The sequence below is a fragment of the Carlito syrichta genome, unplaced genomic scaffold, assembly GCF_000164805.1.
Source record: "Carlito syrichta isolate Samal-C Ts95f unplaced genomic scaffold, Tarsius_syrichta-2.0.1 Scaffold117909, whole genome shotgun sequence".
In the NCBI taxonomy this organism is placed as follows: Eukaryota; Metazoa; Chordata; class Mammalia; order Primates; family Tarsiidae; genus Carlito; species Carlito syrichta.
In genome coordinates this window covers 130,533-148,010 of record NW_007062005.1, presented here as the reverse complement: position 1 = coordinate 148,010, position 17,478 = coordinate 130,533, and positions in this window count along the sequence as shown.

Genomic DNA, 17,478 nt, shown 5'->3' with positions numbered 1-17,478 from the left:
TTTCATGAAATTATTCGGAAAAACTTCCCTCATCTCATCAGTGACGTGACCGTTCAAACACAAGAGATTCGGAAAACCCCTGCAAGACAACAAATGACAAGACCAACTCCTAGACACAGAAATTCACCTACACAAAGTAGGTATAAAAGAAAAGAATCCTAAAGGCAGCAAGAGAGAAAGGTCAGGCTACCTACTGGGGAAGACCAATTAGAAGAGCAGCAGACTTATCTATAGAAAGACTTCAGGCTAGGAGAACTTGGAGCCCAATCTTCAAAGTTCTTGAAGATAAACAATTTCAACCAAGAATTACCCACCCAACTAAGCTAAGTTTCATCAGTGATGGAGAATTAAAATCCTTCCCAGACATTTAACCCCTAAGAGTTTACAATGCCTTCAGACAAACTCTATAAGAAAAGACAAGCCAGGCTCGGTGGCTCAGCCTGTAATCCCGTGCCTTTAGGAGGCTGAGGTGAGTGGATTGCCTGAGCCCGTGGATTCGAGACCCGCCTGGGCAGCGAGACCTCATCTCTACAATAAATCAAAAAATCAGCCAGGCGTGGTAGCACATGCCTGTAATTCCAGCTACTTGGAAGACTGAGGCGGAAGGATCGCCGGAGCCCAGCAGGTTGAGGCTGCGGTGACCGGGAGCGGCCACTGCACTCCAGTCTGGACGACAGAGTGAGGTTCCAACTCAAAAAAAAAAAAAAAAAAGGAAAAGAAAAGACAACAAGTTGGCCGGGCTCAATGGCTCAGCCTGTAATCCCGTGGGAGGCCGAGGTGAGTGAATTGCCTAAGCCCACAGGTTCGAGACCCACCTGGGCAACTTGGCGAGACCTCAATCTACAATAAATCAAAAAAATTAGCCGGGCATGGTAGCACGTGTCTGTAGTTCCAGCTACTTGGAAGGCTGAGATGGAAGAATCACCAGAGCTCAGCAGATTGAGGCTGCGGTGGCTGGGAGTGGCCACTGCACTCCAGTCTGGGCGACTGGACTCTGACTCAAAAAAAAAAAACAAAAGAAAAGACAACAAGCAAATAAACAAACAGCAGCAACAACAACAAACTCTATAAGAACCTTATGATGGGTAAATTCTCACATCTCAATAATTAGGCTGAAATGAATGGACTAAATGCACCAATGAAAAGACATAGAATGGCAAATTGGATAAAATATCATGAGGCAACAATATATTGTCTCCAAGAGACTCACCTCATCAAAAAGGACACTAACAGACTCAAAGTAAGAGGATGGGAAACAAAATGTCGGGCCAATGGAACACAAAAGAAAGTAGTAGTTATGATCTTAATATCAGACAAAATACTCTTTAAGCTATCAAAAATTTTAAAAGATACAGAAGGTCACTACATTTTGATAAAAGGTTCAATCCTTGAACAAGAAATATCCATCCTAAACATATATGCACCCAACATAGGAGCACCAACTTTCATAAATCAGCTTCGAGGTAAACTAAAAAAAGGTATTGACTCTAACACTATCACAGTTGGGGAATTAAACATCCCATTAACAACCCTAGACAGATCATTAAGACAAAAAGTCAACAAGGAGATCCAGAACCTCAACATGACACTTGACCAAATGAACTGAATTGATACCTACAGAACACTCCACCCAACAACCATGGAATGTACATTCTACTCATCATCACAAGGAGTATACTCTAAGATTGACCACATCCTCAGTCATAAATCAAGCATAAATAAATTCCATAAGATTGAAATTCTGTCATGCCCTTTCACAGATCACAGTGGAATAAAAATAAATATCAATACCAACAAAGTTCCCCCCAAACCCACAAAGACATGAACACTAAACAGCATGATGTTAAACATCTCCTGGGTCAACATGAAAGTCAAAACAGAGACTAAAAGATACCTGGAAACAAAGAAACATCTTACTAAAATCTCTGGATGCCATGAAAGCAGTCCTAAGAGAGTAATTCATATCTCTACAAATGCACATGAAGAAAATGGTAAGAGCCATAAGAGATAAGATAGACAGGTGGGACCTCATCAGACTGACAAGCTTCACGAGAGCGGGCAGACAGCTCATAGACTGGGAAAAAATATTTGCCAACTGTACATCTGACGAAGATCTAAAATCTAGCATCTACAGGGAACTCAAACGGGTTGAAAAGAAAAAAACAAACAGCTCCATGACAAAGTGGGCAAAATATAAGAATAGACACTTCTCAAAAGAAGACATACGAGCAGCCAACAGATATGTGAAAAAATTCTCAGTCTCACTAGTCATCAAAGAAATGCAAATTAAAACCACACAGAGATACCATCTAGCTCCAGTCAGGACAGCCGTCATCAACAACTCAAAAAAACAACAGATGCTGGAGAGGATGCGATGAAAAGGGAACGCTTCTACACTGTTGGTGGGAGTGTAAACTAGTGCAGCCTCTGTGGGAAACAGTGTGGCAATGCCTAAAAGATCTAAAAATTGACCTCCCATATGACCCCAGGATTCTGTTACTGGAAATATGCCTGGAGGAACTCAAATCACTCTGTGAAAAAGATACCTGCGCACACATGTTTATCACAGCCTTGTTCACAATAGCAAGAACCGGGAACCAACTGTGCTGTCCATCAAAAGAGGAATGGATAAAAAAAATGTGGTACCTATACATAGTGGAATATTACACAGCCATAAAGAAGAACAAAATTAGGAACTTCGCGGCAACTTGGCTGGACTTAGAGGCTATAATACTGAGTTATCTATCACAGAAACAAAGAACCAAGTATCACAAGTTCTCACTCATAAGCAGAACTTGAACAACTATCGTAATACTATAAGAAAGGAATTGGCAGTAATGGGAAACTACCAGGAGAATTGACAGTAGTTGAAATCTGCCTGGGGAAGGGGGGACACACCTCATCAACAAGGGTACCTGCCTAATGAACATTTGTATACCTAGCCCAAAAAATAAAAAATAAATGCACAGTTATAAAACCTAGGAAAAGGAATGAGACAGTGGATATATCCATAGAGGAAAATTTAAAATTACAACAAAATCTAATATTCCATGTTTTTTTATGTTAACATTTACTGAAGTTTTCTTTTTTTTTAATTTTTATTTTAAAATTGTGGGGTACAATTCACGGTTAGGTATACAAATATTCATTGTGCAGGTACCCTTGTTGATGAGGTGTGTCCCCCCTCCCCCAGGCAGATTTCAACTACTGTCAATTCCACCTCTCCGCACCCTCCCCTCTCGCAGTTTCCCACTACATATATACGATGGAATATTACACAGCCATAAAGAAGAACAAAATCATGAATTTCACAGTAACCTGGATGGAACTAGAGTTTATAATACTGAGTGATCTTTCACAGAGACAAAGATCTGAGTACCACATGTTCTCACTCATAAGTGGACCTGGAGCAACTACGGTAAAACTATACTGAAGGTTTTCTATCAGCACTTACCTTCCTGATCTCACCTGATTCTCTCAAAAGTTCAACGACTTTTGAGTTTGTACAGAGATTTATTGAGGGCAATCACCTGTGAGAGCCTAATGGGAAGGGATTTGAAATCTGGTCACGACTGATGGGGAGTCCTCAAGAAAAGGAGAGCACCCATTAGAGGAGCCCCTGGCATCCCAGGAAATGGACAGTTTTCGTATCTTTGCTGTGCTCCATTGCTGGCTGGGAATAGCCGTGGGAAGCATGGACGATAGTGAATTCAGAGCACATCAGTTGAGCCAAATAACCCTCCTCCGAGCAGATCTGAGAAGCCCATTTTCACAGCTGCCACACATTGTTATAGACATTTGACAAAACTGAGTATCTATTATTGATTCTATTAACATTCCAATGACATGGAATGTGGCTGTTTCCTTAAATATAATAAATATACCTACATATTTTCAAATCATGTGGCCAATATGACACAAGTTGAAAGACATTTCTGTTAAAGTCTGGATCAAGACTAGGATATCCATTATCACTGCTCTTGTTTAATGGTTTTCTCTGGAGGTTCTAGTTCACGCAATATATGAGAAAGAGAGTATGGTGTATAAATATGGAGGCGGGGAACAAAATATTATTATTTATGGATCATTCATTGTCTAACTGAAAACACCTCCCTCACCAAAATAACTAAACATATTTAAGAACTAGTGAGCGTTTATGCCCAATTACAAAATAAATATACAAAGATATGTTTCCAAAATATTAACAATAAAAGCTTTAAACAAGTTATATAAAATACCAACTCCTTCCAATTTGCTGCAAAGTCCATGATTTTGCCCAAACTTCACCTGCACATAGATTACTTATATACGTAATCTTGACTTGAGCCTCACATCTCTATAATAATACGACGTTTTTTAAAAAGATATTTTATAATAAAATATCTATAAAAACTGTTTTAAAAAGACAATACAGCCAGGTTCGGTGGCTCAGCCTGTAATCCCGCACCTTTGGGAGGCTGAGGTGAGTGGATTGCCTGAGCCCGCGGGTTCGAGACCTGCCTGGGCAGCAAGACCTCATCTCTACAATAAATCAAAAAAACCAGCCGGGCGTGGTAGCGCATGCCTGTAATTCCGGCTACTTGGAAGGCTGAGGCGGAAGGATCGCCGGAGCCCAGCAGGTCGAGGCTGCGGTGGCCGGGAGCGGCCACTGCACTCCAGTCTGGGCGACAGAGTGAGACTCCAACTCAAAAACAAAACAAAAAGGCAATACAACTTTTCAAAGGAACACAAAAGAGACTTGAATAATTGTAGGAAAAAAGCCAAAATATTCCTAAATGAAAATACTCAATGAGTCAAGATTTCAGTCCTCCTCAATTTGAACTATAAATTTTATCAAATTCCCATAAGATAGCCCATATAATTTTTATTAACCTGGACAATTATTTCTAAAGTTGTATTTTTTTCCTGGAAGAACTTTATGATTGGCCATAATAAATTTAGGCCAAAATAAAAATTATGTTAGCAGATTTATTGTATTTAATTTTAAGGCATAAAAGAATGTCTATTAAAATAGTAATGAGACAAGGATAAAAAAACCAGATTAATGGACAGAAAAATGAAATCCCAGAACAGCAATATATGCACAATAATTATGTGTTAAAGACATTTCAGAACATTCAGAATGGAAAGAACTGAATACTCCAAAGTCGTATTGAATTATTATACTAGCTTGAAGTATTTTAAAATTAGAATCTTACCTCAATCCATACATTCAAATGAATTCCAGATGAAATAGTTAAATGTAGGGCAGGAAATAAAATCCAAAAGAATCTGAAGAAAGAACAGATAAATATTTATATAACTGTGGTAAGGGAAAACTTTCTAAACATTACACCAAGGCACAGAATTTTTTTTTAAATAGATTTTATACTATAAGAAAAGGATTGTCAGTAGTGGAATTCTGCTGGGAGAGGAGGGGACACACCCCATCAACAAGTGTGCCTGCATAATGAACATTTGTATACTTAGCCCTGAATTGTAGCCCACATGTTTAAAAATTTTAAAAAAAGATGTTAGCTAAATAAAATGTTAAATTCTGTGCATTATAAAACACTAAAACAAAAATAAGAAATATGACAAATTGAAGGAAATATTTCCAAAGCGATTTCAAAAGTGAAATAGCCTCATTATATTAAGAGCAAGTAGAAATTAATAAGAGAGAGATAAATATTCCAATAGAACAAATAAGTAAAGGACATTAGCAGACAACTCATAAAATAAGAAACAGAATGCCAAAACACTTATTTTTTAATGTGTTTAACTTTAATAAGAATGAAAGAAACACAAATAAAATGAATGAAATACAATTATTGGAATCTATGTTTGGAAGAATGATACTATTCTGGAATGGTGTGAGCAGAGAAAATGGTGTAGCACTGGTGTAACTGTAAAGTGAACTAACCTTATGTGAGGTAGTCTGGCAGTATGTTTCAAAAGTTTCACAATTTTATAATATTATTTTTGAGCTAACAATTCTAGAAACTTATCCTAAGGGATTAATTGTAAACATATGCAAAAAAAACTTGTCCCCATAAGTAGACATTCTCTTGCTGTTTTTGTATCAGATATAAATGTCAGCACACACATTTTGTAAAAGAAAGAAACAATAAAAATATTTATTGATCAAAAATTAATTTGTTTAGTTTTGATATGTACTTATAAATGAATATTGATACAGTCATTAAAGTTTTCTGTCACCGAAGAAAATTTAAGACATGGAAAGATATTAATGATACATTGTCAAATGGAAAAAGCAGACTACAAAATAGTATATGCCAAATAATCCACTTTTAGAAGTATTTTAAAATATATATGCAAAGGTAAGTATGCACGCATAGAACAAAGACTGTAAAGATCAAATACAATGTTAACTGTTTTTAATCTAAGAGGTGAGATTATTTTTAGTTTCTCCTTTTTGCTTATCTATACTTGCCAAATTTCATAAACATGTGTTGCTTTTCTAAAACGCCAGAAGTTTTACATTTTTAATTCATATGGTGATAGGTAGGGGTCCAGTTTCATTCTTCTGTGTGTGGTCAACCAGTTTTCCCAGCACAATTTGCTAAAAATGGTCTCCTTTTTCTAGTAATTGTTATTGGAGGCTTTGTCGAAGATGAGTTGTTTGAGAGACCATGTCTTTGCTTCCAGAACCTCTGTCCTGTTCCATTGGTCTATGTGTCTATTCTTCTACTAATACCAGGTATTAGTTACTGTAGTCTTGTAAAAGAGTCCAAAGTCTGGAAGTGTAATACCTTCCACTTTGTTCCTTTTGAAAATCACCTCAGAATGGATCAAAGACCTAAACATAAAACTTTATAAGAATCCTAGAAGAAAACATAGGAAACACCCTTATGCACATCAGAGTTGACAATGGATTCTTGACCAAGTCCCCAAAAGCAAACGCCTTAAAAGCTAAGACAGACAAGTGGGACCTCATCAAACTGAAAAGCTTTTGCATGGCAGAATAAACTATTAGAAGAGAAAAGAGACAACCTACAGAAGGGGAAAAAATATTTGCAAATCATGCCTCTGGCAAAGGCCTAATGTCCAGGATCTACAAGGAACTCAAATGAGTCGAAAGGAAAAAAACAACTTCTTTTAAAAGTGGGCAGAGAGGCCAGGCACGGTGACTCACACCTGTAATCTCAGCACTTTGGGAGGCCGATGTGAGAGGATTGCCTGAGCCCATGGGTTCAAGACCAACCTGGTCAATTTGGTGAGACCTCTTCTCTACAATAAATCAAAAAATTAGACAGGAGTGGTGGCACGTGACTGTAGTTCCAGCTACCTGGAAGGCTGAGGTGGAAGGATCACCTGAGCCCAGTAGGTCAAGGCTGCAGTGACCGGAAGTGTGCCACTGCCTTCCAGCCTGGGTGACAGAGTGGGATTCAACTAAAAAAAAAAAAATGGGCAAGGGACATGAACAGACACTTCTCAACAGCAGCCAACAGACATATGAAAAAATGCTCAGTCTCACTATCATCAGAGAAATGCAAATCAAAACTACAGTGAGATACCACCTAAAATCCGGTAAGGATGGCTATCATTGGTAAGTCAAAAAACAACAGATGCTGGCACAGGTGAGGAGAAAAGGGAAGACTCCTATACTGTTGGTAAGAGAGAAAACAAGTTCAACCTCTATGGAAAGCAGTGTGACAATTCCTAAAATAACTAAAATTGACCTTTCATACGATCCAGCAATCCCTCTCCGGGGAATATACCTGGAAGAATGCAAATCGTTCTACCAAAAAAACACCTGCACACACATGTTTCTTGCCTTACTAGTCACAATAACAAAAACATAGAACCAACCCTACTGTCCATTGAAAATGGACTGGATAAAGAGAATATGGTACATACACGTGATGGGGTATTATGCAGCCATACAGAAGAACAAAATCATGGACTTCGCAGCCAATTGGATGGTGTTGGAGAGCATCATACTACGTGAACTATCCCAGAAGCAAAGAACTGAATACCACACATTCTCACTCTTAAGTGGGCTCTGAACAGTCATCCCATGAACACAAGGGAGAGATCAGCAATCAGTGGGCACTGCTAAGGGAGGGAGGGACAAAGAAGCAGGACACATGACAATGCAGAGGGTGTCTGGTCCACTACCAGGGGAGTGAGGGCCAGTTGGAAGCCCAAACTTCACCCACATGCAGCATACTTATGCAGCTAATCCTCACTTGTACCCCACATCTCTACAATAAAATAAATTTTTTTTAAGAAATAAAAATTGAATTCAATTGAAAAACTCTTTCCTCAAGATACTATCTGTGATAATAACAGCCTCAGAGCAAGAAGAAAGAGACGAAGTCTACCATTTGTCCAAACCAATTTCTCTTAGAGTGGAAAAATTTAGGCATTTTCAAAAAATAAAACTTCTGGCCTCCAGGTCTTTGTGTGCAACCCTCATCCCCAACTCCTCTTATATTTTAAATTCTTGTTTTTCATCTAGATTTTTCACGAGTTCCTATGTTCGAAGCATCAATTTAATTTGAGTTTTGTCCACAGTTCTGTCTTGGGAGTCCTACCTATATCCACATTTGTAAAAGTTACCTTTGCAAGGAAATTGATGACCATACATTCCCGCTCTCCAAAGCTCCTTTTCTTGTAGTTCTTTACCACAAGACCCTCTCTCTGTTTCTGTGAAGCTACTGTTGATGCTTCTGAGATCCATGAGAACGGTGTTTCTTCTGCCCAGTGCTCCTATCTGGAACCTTCCCGTGTTCTTCAGAGCTTCCAAACCTTCCCTCTGCTATTGCAGTACAAACATCCTTAAAGACCCTTTCTATCCTGCTGCAGTAGAACTTAGCTCGATTTCCCAGAGTATCACATCAGTCCCTTAAATCTGCATTACAGTTTGGTGGAAGTATCAGTGCCATCAAAATCAAAGCTCTCTGGGGCGCAATTCTATATGTTTAAGGGTGACTGCACCATAAACTTGGAAAAGAATTAACCAATACTGAGTCCGACAGCTTACATCATCCTCCTCACATGATCCACTTCAAATCTAGTTACACTTGCACCTTGAGTGAGTCTATCTTGGTCTCATTCATTCACTTCAATAAATATCTGATACCAAGCACTGACTTCGGCAGTACACTGGATAGACACTGGGTAAACATTGCCAAAGAAAGCAAATAGGGTTTCTGTTTTGCAGCGTTTATAAAACTATTGAAGGAGATATTGAATAAACAAGAAATTCTTAAACATTGTGATAAATGCTAGTATGGCTCATAAAGTGATAGGGCAAAGTAGAAAAAAGACATCTACTTACATGGAGAAATAAGTCCTGCAGCTCTGAGGAGATGCTACAAAACCATGTTTATTCTGTCCTTCACACAGAAAGCCAATCACAGAGGATGGGTTTTGCAGTAGAGGAAAGACATTCACAGGAAATCCCAGCGAAGAGACAGAAAAACAGCTCTTAAATCCACCTCTCTGAAGATAGGGCTTAGGGATGCTTTATGGGGTAAAGAAGTCAGTTGGTCTAAGACATGAGGGAAGGTGATAGGCAGTGGAGAAGAATGTGGTCACTGATGACCTGCACAGTAATTGGGGCTCGTGACTCTTCAGAGAACAAATGCAGAAAATGGCAGTGTTAGCATGGTCTGAAGGAGTTTTTGACCCTGTGACATCCAAAGGTCACCTCTCAGGCATTTGTACAGGCTCAGTTGAAGGGTCAGTGGTCTCTACTGGTGCAAGCTGGACAAGAGCTGCCCCAAGTTTCTGAAAAACAACATAAGAAGCTGTTATTTTGGTGATATATTCTTCAGAGGCATTATGGTGAAGCTACTGGATGCTAAGTTACAGTGCTTAGCAGTGTGACTTTCTGCTACGCGGCTTAAAAAAAATCAACAAGAAGCAAGCACCTAAAAAAATTAACTCTCCGTTTTAGAGGTGGCACCTGAGCGGGGACTGGAAAGATGAGAAAGAATACTACTTGTGATGAGAAACTATAGAGGATTCATGTGAGGCTGCTGTTGGCCAATGCACACAGAGTCAATGCTTCATATTGCTGGATGTCTATTCTGATTGACTGGACTCCATGCCAGACTGGAGGACCTCTGCCATATTCAACGTAAAAATGTTTGAATATCACTTCTGGCACAAGTAAGAGAATAGCATAAGCAAAAGTTCTATGGCAGAAAACTGTTCCACGTGTTTTAAGAAATCTAAAATCAGCCGGGCACCGTGGCTCAGCCTGTCATCCCAGCACTTTGGGAGGCCGAGGCAAGAGGATTGCCTGAGTCCAGGGGTTCGAGACCAGCCTGGGCAACTTGGTGAGACCTCGTCTCTACAATAAATCCCAAAAACTAGCCAGGCATGGTGGTATGTGTCTGTAGTTCCTGCTACTTGGAAGGCTGAGGAGGAAGGATCGCCTAAGCCCAGCAGATCGAGGCTGAGGTGGCCGTGAGCGTGTCACTGCACTTCAGCCTGGATGACAAGAGTGAGACTCCAACACAAAAAAAAGAAGAAGAAAAATATCTAAAATCAGCCATTAAATTGATAAATAGTGAGGAAGAGACATAGAGCTGAAAGAAGTAAGTGGAATTTGCAGGGGAAAGACATTGGTAAAGAATGAATTGGAGGTAGACTAAAAAAAGAAAAAAGCAATTAATTGTAGTCCAACAGGGAGAGGATAGTCTATCTGGGAGAAATGAGAGGAGATTAGCAGTAAAGGTGAAGAAAATTGAAGATCTTAAATACATCTGGGAGGAACAAACATTCACACTTGCTGGTGAGGGCATGAGAGGAATCAGGAATTCATCCAGATTTCTGGCCTGAGTCACTCAACTGAGGATGTTTCTTTTTACTCACTGGGATGGGGGATACTGGGGAAGACTGGGATTTTAGGAAGGTAGGGTGGGAATTGGTTACTTAATTTGTCATAATTTGATTTTGAGGTGTATGAGAGAGTCATTCAAGAGGAGATGAAAAGCTTACATGACCCTTCTGAAGCCTCTACTAAATGCCCTGTGTATTCCGTGTCTACTCTGGCTCAGTGAACTTGAATGATTCCCAGCTCTGTGTGAGCTCTGGAAAGGATTCTCCTTAAAGCTCCTTGCCCTTTCATCAAAGATTGTTCTTATTTGGTGGTGGTTGTTTTTGTTTTTTTGTGGACATGTCTTCATTCAACTTTGTTTGCTGATAGATATGAAAATCTAGTCTGTTGTTTTCAGCATCTGAAAATATTATCTTCCAAATCTTTCATTTGTTAAAGTTAACTGATTTTTTTCTGTCTTTAGTTTTCATTAATTTTTCTATGATGTGCCTAAGTGTGCTTTTTTAAAAAATCTATATTGCTTGCAATTTAATTCTTGAATTGATTGAAAACTATCAATGCATTGATAATTTCATCTGCTTGGAAAAGTTGTTGAGCCTTGATCTTTTCAAATATTGCTTCTACCTCATTTCTTCTATACTTTTCTTCTGAGATTCCAAAATATGCATATATGTACTCTCTAGGTCTTTTATACTTCCTTCTCTATTTTCTTTTTTTTTTTTTTCCTCTTATAGTCTGGTTATTTTTTCTGATCTGCCTTCCAGTTTACTAGTTCTCTCTTTAACTATATAAAGTCTGTAGCTAAACTATCCATTCAGTTTTTAGTTTTTACTTATAGAATTTCTGTTTGTTCCTTTTTTATAATTTTCTCTGAGAAAAATCAAAATTATTTTTGTAGATGCCCCTAAATATAATATAAATATGGCTATTAAACTTTCTGTGTCTGATAATTCCATCATCTGGAACCAAGTGATCTGTTTCTGTTGTCTGGTTTTTTGTTGTTGTTTATTTGTTTGTCTTTAATTTTTGCTCTTATCATACTGTCTTGTCCCTTCATAAACTTACTTATTTTTTATTGTTTACATTTGAAGCTCTAGATGTTGGTATATTCCTCCAAAAAATATTTGCCTTTGATTTTTGCAAGCAACCAGGAACACAGCAATTCTGCAGTACTTGAAGACAATTTCACAAATAAATTCATTTGAAACTGGGGTTTAATACTGTGAATGTTGATCTACTTCTAATTTGCCATTATTTCCAATCCAGTGTGTTTACTGGGGCTTTCAGGTTTAATTTATACTGGACTCTAATTTTGATCCCAAAAGGTAGAAGAGGCTGTCAAAAGCTCTGTTCTCTTTCTCAGCTACTCAGCTAGGTCTTCTGGAATTGACAAGTTTCCCCTAATAGAAAGGATCCCACAGGTGTTCGCCTCTGTAGATTTTCTTCTTATTCTAGATTTTTGGCCTTATTGTTTTTCACTGTTTTGTTAACAGTGTCGTTTATGTCTTCTATGTACTTACTGATTTTTTTCCTCTACTTGTCCTATCAATTATTGAGAGGGAATGTTGAACAAGCTCACCATCTTGTTATTTGTCTCTGACCAAACGAGGATGTGTCTATTTCTCCTTGCAGTTCTTTCAGTCTCTGCTTTATATATTTTATAGCTATGTTATTAGGTGCCTAAACATTTAGAATAGCATGTCCTCTTGGTAATTTTATCTTTTTACTATTATGAAATGACTTTCTTTATCCCTAGTAATACTCTTTTCTCTAAAACTACTTTGATACTAGCATAACTTTAACTATTATTGCTATGGTATATTTTTTCATTCTTTTTCCCTTAACTTGTTTGTGAATTTACATTTAAACTAGATGTCTTGTCAATAACATATAGTTGAGTCTGATTTTTATCCAGTCTAACAATGTCTAACTTTTACTTGGGGATGTTTAGACAATTTACACTAATAAGATTATTGATATGGTTAGCTGTAAGCCCACCATCTTGTTATTTGTTTTCTGCATGTCTCATCTCTTTTTTGTTTCCTTTTTTCTCTTTTTTGCTTTCTTTTGGATACATTAAATATTTTTATGATTCCATTTTTATACTTCACTGGAAGATATATGTGAAATATACATATCTATCTTTGTTCTATCATTTTAGTAGTTGTGTTAGTGTCTATAGCATGAATCTTCAATTTATTACTGTCAACTTTCAAGTAAATATGGATTTTATGCATAGTGTAAAAAACTTACAGGGCAATCCCCTCAGGTCCCATCCCACTGTGGGACCTTTTCTGTCCTTTCAATAAATCCTGCTTTCCAAAAAAAAAAAAAAAAAATTTACAACATTATACTTTCATTTCTCCCATCCTGGGCTTGACACATTTTACTTCTGATACATTTTGCTTCTATATATATAAACCCCACAACACATGTATTACAAACTCAACAATAACTTGACTTTAAACAGCTAATTATATTTGAAAGGGATTTTTAAAGTCTTGTATCTACCCCCGATTTACCATTCTGGTGCTTTTGCATGTGTGTGTAAATCCAGATTTCTATCCAGTATCTTTTTTTTTTTTTTTTTGCCTGAAGAATTTACTTTAACATTTCTTGTTGTAATGGTCTGCTAGAAATAAACTCTATCAACCTCTGTACATCTTTTTAAAAATATTTCTTTCACCATTGTTTTTGAAAAACATTTTGATGAGTGTAAAATTCTAGATTGACAGGCTTTGTTTAGATAATTTTAAAGTACTGCTCCATTGTTTTCTGGGTTTTGTTTTTTTTTTTAGAAGTATGCTGTTATTTTTGTCTTTGTCTCTCATATAATGTGTCTTTCCCCCATCCCACCCACCCCTGACTCCCCACAGCTGCTTTTAAGACTTTCCTTGTATCACTGGTGTTAAGTAAGGTAGTTATGGCATGATTTTGTAGCTTTTGTCATGTTTCTTGTGTTTGAGATTATTTCAGTTTCTTCCATCTGGGTGCTTACAATTTTTATCAAATTTGAAATTTTTTTAGCCTGTATTTCAACTCATATATTTATTTCCAACTTCCTCCTTCAGGGACTCCAATTATCTAGATGTTAGGGTACTTGAAACTATTCCACAATTTACTAATCCTCTGTTTTTAAAAAATGCCGTGTGGTTTATTTTAGATAGTTTTTATTGCTATGACTTCAAGTTCTTCGATCCTTTCTTAGTATTTAATTCCATTTAATAAATTTTTCATCACAGATATTGTATTTTTGTTTTAGTCATTGTATTTTTCATTCCTTGAGGTTTGATTTGTGTCATTTTTATATCCTCCTTGTCTCTACTCAACCAATGTTCTATTTTCCTCTCTTTTTGAACATATAAGTTTAATATATAGAGAGTTCAGTAGCTGTTTTAAAATACTTATCTACTAATTCAATCATTTCTGCCATTTCTTAGTCTTTTTCTATTGATTAACTTTTCTCTATCTACATTTCTGCATACCTAATAATGTATAATACATGTTAGCCATCATGAATTTTGCCTTCCTGAATGCTAGATATTTTGTACTCATATAAATGTTTTTTTTTTTTTTCTTTTTTTTGTTTTTTTTTTGAGTTGGGGGTCTCACTTGCCCAGGCTGGAGTGCAGTGGCACAGTCATGGCTCACTGCAGCCTTGATCTCCTAGGCTCAAGTGATCCTTCTGCCTCAGTCCCTGGTTAGCTGGGACTACAGATGTGTGCTATCACACCTGGCTATTTTTTTTTTATTTATTTATTTTTTTTTGGTAGAGACAAGGTCTCACTATGTTTCCTAAGCTGGTCTCAAACTCCTGGACTCAAACAATCCTCCCACCAGCCTCCCAAGGTGTTGGGATTACAAGCATGAGCCATCGTGACTAGCCCATATAAATATTCCTGACCTTTGTTTTGGAACATGGCCAAGTTACTTGGAAATAGATTAATCCTTTCAAAACTTGATTTTTAAGCTTTGTTGTGTAGGATCAGACTACTTTTTTTTTCTTTCTTTTTTTTTTTTTTTTTTTTTTTTTTTTTTGTCTATAGCTGATTTTGCCCCAACGCTGAGGCAATACCTTCCTAAGTGTTCTACGGCACACCCAACAAATTATGAGTGTTTCCATTATGGCTCATGGAAAAACAAATTATTCTTAGCTCTTTAGGAGTGTCAGGGATTGTTCTCTGCATTCTGTTCAAGTATATCTTTCTCTGATCTTAGGTAGTTTTCTCATTTGCATGAGCAGATCAGTACGCAGCTATAGATCCAAGAGAAACCTTTTGAAGATCTTCAGATCTCTCTAAATACTCCTCTGTCTCCTCTAGTACTTTGCCATGCAAATGCTAGCCAACCTGGCATCACCATTCCCCTTGTTCTTTCATCAACCTGGAGAGATCCCTGGGCTCAGACTGGGTTTCCCGCTCTGTGCTGCAACTTTGTAAATATGAATCAGTAGATTGGGGACATCACCGGGCTCATCTTTCTCCCCTTTCTCAGTACTGCCTGGTGGCTAGTGTCTGAAAACTACTGTTTCATATATTTTGTCCTTTCTCGAGTTGCTTCAGGCGAGAGAATAAATCTCCCTCCGTTATTCTATTTCGGCCAGTCTACACCATTTAGTCAGCTCACCTGTGCCTTCATATATATTTTTAATGTAGCCATTTTAATTGTTTTCACTGGGAAGGTATTCATCTTGGTTTTGAAGTCCACTATCTCACTCACCATGATATTAATCTGCCCTTGTTCTTACTAAGTCCAACTGCCCAGTTCTTTCCATGGATAAATACTCCTAAAGTTGCTTTTATATATTCACTTTTTCCTGAGTTCTACAGCCAAGGGTTCTCTTGATCACATAGTCTTTGCCTCTGATATCTTTCTCAGCATGTAGCCTCTACATGTGATTGGCAATCACATTTATCCTCTTGAACTCCAACCTCTGATTTTTAAGTAGCCTCACTTTATCCCTCTACTTTTAAGCCTATCTTATTTGAATAATTTGCTACATCAATAATCTTTTCTTTATATGACACGTTTGTTTTTTGTCTCATTTTCTGCCTCTTTATCTATATCTGTATACCTCATCCTCAAGTATTATTCACACCACCATCTATGCTACCACCACACAATCCCAGCTTATCCACCAATTCCACATTCCCACAACTACCAATCGAGTGGGAGAATGAAATGTATCTTTTTCCCACCAATATCAGATAACAGCTTGAGAACCTCCCTTAATGCATAAGCCATGCTTGCTCATCTGGGACTTTGTGTGCATGATTCACAGTTATTTTTAAGAGTTTCTGTTACCTATGTCATCCTTCTCCCCAAATATCAGTTCTCTGTTTGCATAGCTGCCTCGGTCAGCTAAAGTCCTTTCTCAAATGATAATTCTTCTTGTGTCAGGCAAAAGAGAATCCTGAACCTAGTGCTCAACCAGAATCTTTCAAAACTGCATATACTCACTAGAACCTTAAGGTGCATATATGTTTCTCCTTGAGAATATTTGATAGAACACACTATAATCCATGCTGGGACATTAGCTAAATCACTTTTTTACATTTCTATAATGTACCGATATAATATGTTTTATTAAATTTTATTGCATTAAAGAGATGTAGGGTACAACTAGGGACTAACTCCCCAAGTAAGCGGTAGGCAGGAGAAGTCTGGGCCTCCAACTGACCCTGACTCCCTTTGGTATAGGATCAGCCACAATTTGTGTTGTTACATGTTCCCCCATCCACTGTACGGAGATAATTTTTTTTTTTTTTTTTTTTTGTAGAGACAGAATCTCATTATGTTGCCCAGGCTGGTCTCAAATTCCTGACCTCAAGTGATCCACCTGCCCCAGCCCCCAAAGTGCTGGGAATGTAGGCATGAGCTACTGCACCTGGTCTCTATTGAGATAATTTGGACTACATTGTACTGGGGAGAACGCCTTTTCATCTAGTTCACAGACCTGTCTGCCTAGGCCTGTTGTCTGCCTCAAGAACCTTTCCCCTGGGTCCCATCTTGGTTGCCACTTTGTCTTCTGAGAGTTGGAGACAACCATGAGGTGTTGCCTTCTTGAAAGTAGAAGGAAGTACCAAGCCATTTTACCACATCAGCCAAATCAGAAGAGAATTACGAAACAACCCGCAAAGGGGAATTGACTCAAGAAAAGCAAGGAGGCAGTTCCAAGTGGGGGAACTTTTCATTTTCTGGTTTTCTCCCTTGAGAGCATCAACTCCCGACTCAAAGTCCCTGACGTGTTCCCATGTGCCTGATGTAGGCCCACAGCTTCCAGAATGAGAAGGAGAAAGTCTAGAGCGCCCCCTAATGTGAATTCCTTTTTTTCTCTCTTTTTCTTAAAGCATTTCAAGCTTTAGCTTTATTTATTCACATGTCCAAACAACCAGGTTTGCTTTATTTTTTTATTTGATTTTAAAGATGTGGGGTAAAATTCAGGGTTAGGTATACAAATGTTTGCTATGCAGGTACCCTTGTTGATGAGGTGTGTCCTCCCTCCCCTGGCAGTTTCCCTCAACTGCCAATCCCACCCCTCCCCCCACTGGCAGTTTCCCACTACTGACAATCCCTTTCTCATAGTATTATGATAACTGTTCAAGGTCCGTTTATGAGTGAGAACATATGGTGCTCTGTTCTTTGTTTCTGTAATAGATCACTAAGTGTGATTGACTCTAAAT